This window comes from Aegilops tauschii, chromosome 4 (assembly GCF_002575655.3).
Source record: "Aegilops tauschii subsp. strangulata cultivar AL8/78 chromosome 4, Aet v6.0, whole genome shotgun sequence".
Lineage (NCBI taxonomy): Eukaryota > Viridiplantae > Streptophyta > Magnoliopsida > Poales > Poaceae > Aegilops > Aegilops tauschii.
The window spans coordinates 418,169,058-418,179,803 of record NC_053038.3 but is presented as its reverse complement, the minus strand read 5'-3'; positions in this window follow the sequence as shown (position 1 = coordinate 418,179,803).

The window sequence follows — 10,746 nt, the reverse complement described above, 5'->3', positions numbered from 1 at the left end:
GTTCCCGTCGAAGGCCGCCGTCGTCGCTCTGCTTCGGCGACCAGCTCGTCTGCCTCACGTCTCGTCCTCGTTGCAGGGAGGACGAACGCCCGCGCCCAGCCCGTCTTCGAGTCCAGCCGCCGAGCTCAAGCTGCCTCGCCGGGTCCGAGGTGGATCCATCCGGCCTCGTCGTTCCCCAGCCGAGCCATGGCCTCCGCGACTCGCTCAAGCCCCCTCTGTTCGCCGCTTGGACGCCGTGGATCCATCGCCGTTCCTCCTTCGCCGCCTGGATCCATCCGGCCCCTTCGTCCGTCCTCGCCGGAGAGCACGCCAAGTCCACCGCCGTCGCCAAGTCCGGCCGCGGCCGTCGCCCCCTGCATCCTCTGCTTCGAGCAGGAGGACGAGCGCGCCGCCGCTGCTGCGTTGACCCGCGCCTGGTCCTGCCTCGTTTGACCGCGCCTCCCCATCGCTCGGTCCAGCTGCGCGCCTAGCAGCCCAGGAACCGGCCTCCTCCAGCCTCTGCGTCGATCTGGGCTTGGCCCATGGTGAGCCACCCACAGTCCTGCACCCAGTCCGTCCCAGATTCGGCCCGATGCGTGTTTTTTTCCTCTGTTACGATTTTAGCTATTTTCCCAGGAACTGCATTTTTACAGATTGCACCCTCATGTTCATGCATGTAATAACTAATTAACCATGCATCGGTTTAAAATAATTTAAATATGTAAAATGCTTAGAATTTCATCTAGTTTCATAATATGCTACTTTCATCCATGTTAAAAAATGTTTAAACTTGTTGTTTGTTTAAATTTGTATAAATGCCATGTTAAAATGATTTAATTCATAACTAATTAACCGTAACTCGGATTTAAATAAACTATATATGTAACTTGCTTGGAAAAATGCCTAGTTTAACATGGTGCACTCATCTTGCATGTTTAACAACTCTAAAATATGGTTTAGGGCAGAACAGTACCAATTCCAAAATATGCATATGAGGATTTTCCGGAATTGTTGTTTGTTGTTCCGGCCTCATTTAAACTTGCCTAGATAGATAGTCTTACTATGCTTCACCTTTTGCCACGTTTAATAATATTTAATATTGTTGGGTACATAAACGAGAGAGAACTAAATAATTGATGTGGTGTTTCTTCAATATGCAACTCGTTGCATATTGAGCTCCATTTAATTTGTAGTGTTGTTTGGTGCACTTTGCCATGCCATGCATATTTAAACCGGACATGCATCATACTTGTTTTTGCATCATGCCATGCTTATGTGATGGTTGTTTACTATGTTGTTTGTTTCTTTCCGGGTTGCTTCTCTCGTTAGCTTCGGTTTCGTTCCGGAGTTGTGAGGATTCGTTCGACTTCGTCCATTTGTCTTCTTCATGGACTCGTTCTTCTTCCTTGCGGGATTTCAGGCAAGATGACCATACCCTCAAAATCACTTCTATCTTTGCTTGCTGGTTGTTCGCTCTATTGCTATGCCGCGCTACCTACCACTTGCTTATCAAGCCTCCCAAATTGCCATGAACATCTAACCTTTGTCACCCTTCCTAGCAAACCGTTGTTTGGCTATGTTACCGCTTTTGCTCAGCCCCTCTTATAGCGTTGTTAGTTGCAGGTGAAGTTGAAGATTGCTCCTTGTTGGAACATAATTATGTTGGGATATCACAATATCTCTTATTTAATTAATGCATCTATATACTTGGTAAAGGGTGGAAGGCTCGGCCTTATGCCTGGTGTTTTGTTCCACTCTTGCCTCCCTAGTTTCCGTCATACCGGTGTTATGTTCCTTGATTTTGCGTTCCTAACGCGGTTGGGTGATTTATGGGACCCCCTTGACAGTTCGCTTTGAATAAAACTCCTCCAGCAAGGCCCAACCTTGGTTTTAACATTTGCCACCTAAGCCTTTTTCCCTTGGGTTCTGCAGACTCAAGGGTCGTCTTTATTTACCCCCCGGGCCAGTGCTCCTTCGAGTGCTGGTCTAAACCGAGCGATGTCCGGCGCCCCCTGGGCAACCAGGGTCTATGCCAACCCGACGTCTTGCTCATCCGGTGTGCCCTGAGAACGAGATATGTGCAGCTCCTATCGGGATTTGTCGGCACATTCGGGCGGCTTTGCTGGTCTTGTTTTACCATTGTCGAAATGTCTTGTAAACCGGGATTCCGAGACTGATCGGGTCTTCCCGGGAGAAGGAACATCCTTCGTTGACCGTGAGAGCTTATAATGGGCTAAGTAGGGACACCCCTGCAGGGTATAAACTTTTGAGAGCCGTGCCCGCGGTTATGTGGCAGATGGGAATTTGTTAATATCCAGTTGTAGAGAACTTGACACTCGACTTAATTAAAATGCATCAACCGTGTGTGTAACCGTGATGGTCTCTTTTCGGCGGAGTCCGGGAAGTGAACACGGTTTGAGTTATGCATGAACGTAAGTAGTTTCAGGATCACTTCTTGATCATTTCTAGCTTCGCGATCGTTGCGTTGCTTCTCTTCTCGCTCTCATTTGCGTATGTTAGCCACCATATATGCTTAGTGCCTGCTGCAGCTCCACCTCATTACACCATCCTTTCCTATAAGCTTAAATAGTCTTGATCTCGCGGGTGTGAGATTGCTGAGTCCTCGTGACTCACAGATACTTCCAAAACAGTTGCAGGTGCCGAGGATACCAGTGCAGGTGACGCAACCGAGCTCAAGTGGGAGCTCGATGAAGATCTTGTTCGTTGTGTTGTTTGGTTTCCTGTTGATCAGTAGTGGAGCCCAGTTGGGACGATCGGGGATCTAGCAGTTGGGTTGTCTTCTTTTTTATTGGGATTTGACCATAGTCGGTCTATGTGTGTACTCTGATTGTTGTATGATTTATTTATGTAATTTGTGAAGTGACGATTGTAAGCCAACTCTTTATCCCATTCTTGTTCATTACATGGGATTGTGTGAAGATGACCCTTCTTGCGACAGAACCACAATGCGGTTATGCCTCTAAGTCGTTCCTCGACACGTGGGAGATATAACCGCATCATGGGTGTTACAAGTTGGTATCAGAGCCATCCCCGACTTAGGAGCCCCCTGCTTGATCGAATCGCTGGCGTTGTTAAGTCTAGAACAAAAATGTTTTGAGTCTTAGGATTATATATATCGGAGAGTAGGATTCTTTTTACTCCTCAGTCCCTTCGTCGCTCTGGTGAGGCCTCCTGACGTAGAAGTTTTGACTCTTCTCTCCTCAAATTTCACTAATTTTTTTTTTTAGGATCACGCGGGTATCTTGGAATCGTTCCGATGGTTTTGTGACGAGAACATTGTTCTTGGTGCCTCCTGACATTTAGGGGTTGTGGCAGTGTCCCGGGGAGTTGAGCTCCGAGGTGTTGTCGTCACAATTTTATCGTTGCAGTTCTGAAATAGCTGAGTTTCGCCGACATCGAAAATCTCTTTTATGCAGTTGTTGGTGAGATCACCTCGACGCCACCCAGTACTAGGGCGGGACTTAGGGAGTATTGCCATAACTCGTATAACGGATGCTTTTCGAAGGTTGAGGTACACTGTTTCCGAAGTTTTCTTGGTTATTTGTTGAAGGATGGATACAGCTGGATCTAGGTATTGTTAGTTTGGGTGAGATATATTGTGTCCCCTGTATCCCGAACACCTGATTGCATAACCAGAAAGTTTCGGGAGTTTATAGGTGGGAATTCAAGTAGCTCTTAGAATATCTTTCCGACAGATGCAGGATATGGGATTGGGTAAATCTCTATCATATGTATTTGTTCCGGCTTATTCTGCAAGCCAAATCCTTTGTTTTTGTTTTGTTTTGTGGTATTTGAGTTGCTTCGAAGTCAAATGTTGAATCCATACCTTTCCTAAACGGTGTTCTCATATTTGTATGTGAATATTAATCCTTCTTGATCATCGAGATTGTCATGTCAATTCTTTTCCACCCGGCGTGCTTCTCTCCAAGTAAATCCGATCATTCCAACATTTGCAAGATCAATTCTAAGCTTTTTCTCAACGGTGTTCGTTTCATCCGACCCAAGTTGCCTTTGTTTTCCAGCCCTCCCACCCTTTTCTTCAAGGACTTAGATTTCTTAATCATGTATCCATCTTATGGATGTGAAGTTTCTCCATTCTTTTCCATCAATGTTCTAATCCGCTGATTCTCAGGAAGATGCTCAGGAAGCTTCAAATTTATCATTCTTCGCTCTTTTTTCTTCTCCGGTGGATTCAATTCAAGCTTTGTCGATCATACCTTTCCTCGTTTCAAATGTTTTCTCATGCTGGTGCAACTCTTAATCATTCTTCTCGCCATTCATTTGTTCTGGAGTGCCGAAGATAACTCAGAAGATTTGTGTCTCCATTATCAATCCGTTCAAGCTATTTCGAGGTTGTTATCACATTCAAGCCATGTAATTCAACTGGCGCAATCTCTCTTCCAAGCGACCTTTTTAACGGTGTATCTTTTGAGTGGGCCCTAACCCACAAGTCTTTTCCCAGGATCTTACCTGACTCTTCTAATTTCCCGGAGCTATTCCCAAATTCTTTTCGAAGTTTGACGTAAGAATAAATTATCATCAGTCATATTCCTTCTCCAAGATCGCTTTCAAATTCTTTTCATCGTTGGTTCAACTTTTCTAATTTTCATTACGGAGTGCCTCAACAATTCATGGTGGTGTTTCTCGTCGTCATTCTCGGATTTTGAAGACCGAAGAAGAATTTCTCCTAAATCTTGGTCCGTTCTCTTGAAGATTCATAGTTCTAGCTTATGCCATCCTCTCATAATTATTTTCGATTGTGAGAATTCCTTTCAACCATCCGGGGAAATTCATGAGTCTTTTCAGTTTGATTCTCCGAAGGCCAAAATTTCAGAAGATTTATTCGTTCTCAACATTCAGCTCTCGTTCTCCAAATCTTACCGGTGCATCGTTCAAATATCCTCTAATCAGTTCATGATATCTTCGTTTCACTTGTATCTAAATTCTCTCAAGTATCTTCGTTCATTTTCTAATTCTTCCCGGTGTTTCTTTATCTTTTCTTCGTTCATTTTCAATTCTTACGGCGGTTTGTTCAAGATTCCTCATCCTATATTCCCATATTTAATTTGTTCGTTGTTTCAATCCTACCGGTGGTTCGTTGAAGACCTTCTCAAGTTTACGCCATATCTCTCTTAATCCTTTCTACGAGAATAAGTAGTATGCCAAATCCGTTGCTTGTCATCAATCTAAATTGGTGAGGGATACGCATAACATAATTCTTGTTCTTGTTTCATCCAAGTGATTAATTCCTTCTTCCGGAGTTCGTAATGGTATCAATTTCTCAATTCTAAGTTGTTCATCTCTTCTTTCCGGAGTTTGTTCATCATATCACATTCTCGGTTTGAGATGCTTCATCTTTTCTTTCCGGAGTTCAAAGTTTTCTCATTATATCGTCCTGAAGATCCATCTAAATCATTGCAAGACTTCACGTTGTTCTTTCAACTTCTCTTTTCTTTCTATCATCCTTTTGTTTACCCAAGTTCTTCATGGAGGCTCTACATGGTGGTTCGTCAAGGATTCCTTTCATTCTTCAATTGTTCTTCAAGAATTCTCTCGAAGTTATGATCCGCCAAGCTATACTCAAAGATAAACATGGTGTTCTACACATGTTTTGTTTGAGGAGTTCAAGCATTCTTCATCTTGTATTCCGAAGTGCAATTCTTTCTACCTTATCTTTTGAGGTGGTGCTATGTCATTCTGGATAATTTCCCTTCGGGTTCATGATTCACAAAGTTTTCAAGAGTGACATATTTAAATCCATCATTTTATCTTCGTTCAAGAGATCTTTTCAACCAATCAATCTTTTTGTTGGAGTTGTATTGGGTTATACTTCACCTATAGCCTTCCCTAAGGAATGTAGCTATTTGTGGTGTTTATCAATGATCCAATTTTCTCCTTCTCATCTCGGTGAAGAAGTTTTTCATCTCTTTGGTGCTCTCAATCAAATCAATGGTTTCCATTAGTGGCCGGTTGTCACCTCACAGTCTTGAGATGTTTTCCATAAGCCCACTACAAGTTTATTCGTTTCGTTGTTGGTTTTTAAACAACTCCGTTCTAACCTTCTTGGAAGGATACTTCCCAAATTCAATTGTGGTAGAAGTTATCATTTCCTTCTCCGTTCTCTTATTCCGATGATCTATCTTATATTTTCTTCCGGAGGCTTGGTGATGTTGCTATCTTCACTCATCATCTCGATTTGCGAGGATCGTGTTCTTTTCATGCTTACCATTTAACCGGAGTGTTGTGTCATCTCTTCAAGTTCTTCTCATCTTATCAAGTTTTCCTTCTTCTTTCAGTCGGAATGCTGCCCAAATTATATCAATCTTATTCCTTCTCTATTTAATTTTAACCGGAGTCTCATCCAAGTGCTTTCATTTTGCCAAGTTCAAATTCTATTCTTTTCATTTCCAACCGGAGCGTTGTCATAATTGATCCTTATCGTTCCTTGTACATCTCGTTTCAACCGGAGTGCTTGCATGTACTTCTCGTCCATTGTTCTCGTCATTCATAGCTTTGCAAACTCCAAGGTTCACATGGTGTTCCTTGTTTCTCTTTTCTACCGGTGTGCTTTCATATTCCTTTTGATCTGTTAAGCTCTTGTTTCATATTCTTCAACCTACAAAGGTTCTCGCAGTGTTCCTTGTTCCTCTTTGATAACAGAGTGTTTTCAATCTCGTTCATCTCCCTTGTATTCTCTCTTTTCGTTCGTTCAATCTCTCAAGGTTCGTGGTTTCACTCGTTTGTCAAAGAAGCAACTTAGATTTACCTCTTCCTCTTCCGTTTCTCTCCGGTGCCATCCTAGATCTCGGGACGAGATCCTTTTGTAGTGGTGGAGTGTTGTAACGCCCCGAGACCGACGCTCCAGACGGTTTCCATGTTTTTTTTTCGTTATCGTTGTGTGTATTATTTGTTTGTTGCATTCATCATCGCATTGCATCCGCATGTTTTCATAAAACTTGCATCCGCTCATAGTTGGCGCGTCCCCCCTTGCTTTCGTTGACCGTTTCGAGACCAACCACACTTGCAACGTTGCTCCTCGTTTTCTCTCTTGTTTTCTCCGGGGCCTTTTGTCAGACACTTTGTCTTTGTCGACCCCTCTCAGACCACCCCTCGCGCGCGTCCGAAAATTGTCCCGAACCCGACCCGGGTTGTCGTTACCGATGGGTCTGGATCATCCCCCAACATCCCTAAAATATCTCCGTTTTGTTATTTGGACTCCCTACCTATTTCTCTCGATCGTCCGATTGCGATCTGAGGGACGAGGTAGCCCCTAACCTAATCCGTGATGTATATATTCGTCCACCCCTAGTCCATTTTGGCAAACCCTAAATTTTAGGAGGATTGTCCCTCGCCGTCGCCACTCAACCAAATCCTTCTCGGGATCCCTCCCGGACAAACCCGCAGCCTCCAATCCACCTCATTTTCTGCACCAACCAACCAGCGCCGCTCGCCGGTCTCCTTGCGCCCGAGACCTCATCCCCGCCGCCGACCACGACCAGACCGTCGCCCTCACCTCCGCCCCTTCTTCTCCTTCCCTGCCTTCTACTCCCTCCTCTGCTCTAATCCCTCTCTCTCTCTCTCCTTCTCCTGCTTCCGCAGGAACCAAAGGAGCTCTGCCCCGACGCCATGGACAGGAGTCGCCGCTCCCAAGTTCCACCTCGTGCGGGCTTGCCAAATCCCAAACCGCGCCGGATCTGGAGGGGGTCATCGCCGCCGCGCCTTTTCCCGACCCCCACGACCTCCTCCGGCCCCGTTCCCGTCGAAGGCCGCCGTCGTCGCTCTGGTTCGGCGACCAGCTCGTCTGCCTCGCGTCTCGTCCTCGTTGCAGGGAGGACGAACGCCCGCGCCCAGCCCATCTTCGAGTCCAGCCGCCGAGCTCAAGCTGCCTCACCGGGTCCGAGGTGGATCCATCCGGCCTCGTCGTTCCCCAACCGAGCCATGGCCTCCGCGACTCGCTCAAGCCCCCTCTGTTCGCCGCTTGGATGCCGCCAAGCCATGGAGCCATCGCCGTTCCTCCTTCGCCGCCTGGATCCATCCGGCCCCTTCGTCCGTCCTCGCCGGAGAGCACGCCAAGTCCACCGCCGTCGCCAAGTCCGGCCGCGGCCGTCGCCCCCTGCATCCTCTGCTTCGAGCAGGAGGACGAGCGCGCCGTCGCTGCTGCGTTGACCCGCGCCTAGTCCTGCCTCGTTTGACCGCGCCTCCCCATCGCTCGGTCCAGCTGCGCGCCTAGCAGCCCAGGAACAGGCCTCCTCTTGCCTCTGCGTCGATCTGGGCTTGGCCCATGGTGAGCCACCCACAGTCCTGCACCCAGTCCGTCCCAGATTCGGCCTGATGCGTGTTTTTTTTCCTCTGTTGCGATTTTTGCTATTTTCCCAGGAACTGCATTTTTACAGATTGCACCCTTATGTTCATGCATGTAATAACTAATTAACCATGCATCGGTTTAAAATAATTTAAATATGTAAAATGCTTAGAATTTCATCTAGTTTCATAATATGCTACTTTCATCCATGTTAAAAAATGTTTAAACTTGTTGTTTGTTTAAATTTGTATAAATGCCATGTTAAAATGATTTAATTCATAACTAATTAACCGTAACTCGGATTTAAATAAACTATATATGTAACTTGCTTAGAAAAATGCCTAGTTTAACATGGTGCACTCATCTTGCATGTTTAACAAATCTAAAATATGGTTTAGGGCAGAACAGTACCAATTCCAAAATATGCATATGAGGATTTTCCGGAATTGTTGTTTGTTGTTCCGGCCTCATTTAAACTTGCCTAGATAGATAGTCTTACTATGCTTCACCTTTTGCCATGTTTAATAACATTTAATATTGTTGGGTACATAAACGAGAGAGAACTAAATAATTGATGTGGTGTTTCTTCAATATGCAACTCGTTGCATATTGAGCTCCATTTAATTTGTAGTGTTGTTTGGTGCACTTTGCCATGCCATGCATATTTAAACCGGACATGCATCATACTTGTTTTTGCATCATGCCATGCTTATGTGATGGTTGTTTACTATGTTGTTTGTTTCTTTTCGGGTTGCTTCTCTCGTTAGCTTCGGTTTCGTTCCGGAGTTGTGAGGATTCGTTTGACTTCGTCCGTTTGTCTTCTTCATGGACTCGTTCTTCTTCCTTGCGGGATTTCAGGCAAGATGACCATACCCTCGAAATCACTTCTATCTTTGCTTGCTAGTTGTTCGCTCTATTGCTATGCCGCGCTACCTACCACTTGCTTATCAAGCCTCCCAAATTGTCATGAACCTCTAACCTTTGTCACCCTTCCTAGCAAACCGTTGTTTGGCTATGTTATCGCTTTTGCTCAGCCCCTCTTATAGCGTTGTTAGTTGCAGGTGAAGTTGAAGATTGCTCCTTGTTGGAACATAATTATGTTGGGATATCACAATATCTCTTATTTAATTAATGCATCTATATACTTGGTAAAGGGTGGAAGGCTCGGCCTTATGCCTGGTGTTTTGTTCCACTCTTGCCTCCCTAGTTTCCGTCATACCGGTGTTATGTTCCTTGATTTTGCGTTCCTAACGCGGTTGGGTGATTTATGGGACCCCCTTGACAGTTCGCTTTGAATAAAACTCCTCCAGCAAGGCCCAACCTTGGTTTTAACATTTGCCACCTAAGCCTTTTTCCCTTGGGTTCTGCAGACTCAAGGGTCGTCTTTATTTACCCCCCGGGCCAGTGCTCCTTCGAGTGCTGGTCTAAACCGAGCGATGTCCGGCGCCCCCTGGGCAACCAGGGTCTATGCCAACCCGACGTCTTGCTCATCCGGTGTGCCCTGAGAACGAGATATGTGCAGCTCCTATCGGGATTTGTCGGCACATTCGGGCGGCTTTGCTGGTCTTGTTTTACCATTGTCGAAATGTCTTGTAAACCGGGATTCCGAGACTGATCGGGTCTTCCCGGGAGAAGGAACATCCTTCGTTGACCGTGAGAGCTTATAATGGGCTAAGTAGGGACACCCCTGCAGGGTATAAACTTTTGAGAGCCGTGCCCGCGGTTATGTGGCAGATGAGAATTTGTTAATATCCAGTTGTAGAGAACTTGACACTCGACTTAATTAAAATGCATCAACCGTGTGTGTAACCGTGATGGTCTCTTTTCGGCGGAGTCCGGGAAGTGAACACGGTTTGAGTTATGCATGAACGTAAGTAGTTTCAGGATCACTTCTTGATCATTTCTAGCTTCGCGATCGTTGCGTTGCTTCTCTTCTCGCTCTCATTTGCGTATGTTAGCCACCATATATGCTTAGTGCCTGCTGCAGCTCCACCTCATTACACCATCCTTTCCTATAAGCTTAAATAGTCTTGATCTCGCGGGTGTGAGATTGCTGAGTCCTCGTGACTCACAGATACTTCCAAAACAGTTGCAGGTGCCGAGGATACCAGTGCAGGTGACGCAACCGAGCTCAAGTGGGAGCTCGATGAAGATCTTGTTCGTTGTGTTGTTTGGTTTCCTGTTGATCAGTAGTGGAGCCCAGTTGGGACGATCGGGGATCTAGCAGTTGGGTTGTCTTCTTTTTTATTGGATTTTGACCGTAGTCGGTCTATGTGTGTACTCTGATTGATGTATGATTTATTTATGTAATGTGTGAAGTGGCGATTGTAAGCCAACTCTTTATCCCATTCTTGTTCATTACATGGGATTGTGTGAAGATGACCCTTCTTGCGACAGAACCACAATGCGGTTATGCCTCTAAGTCGTGCCTCGACACGTGAGAG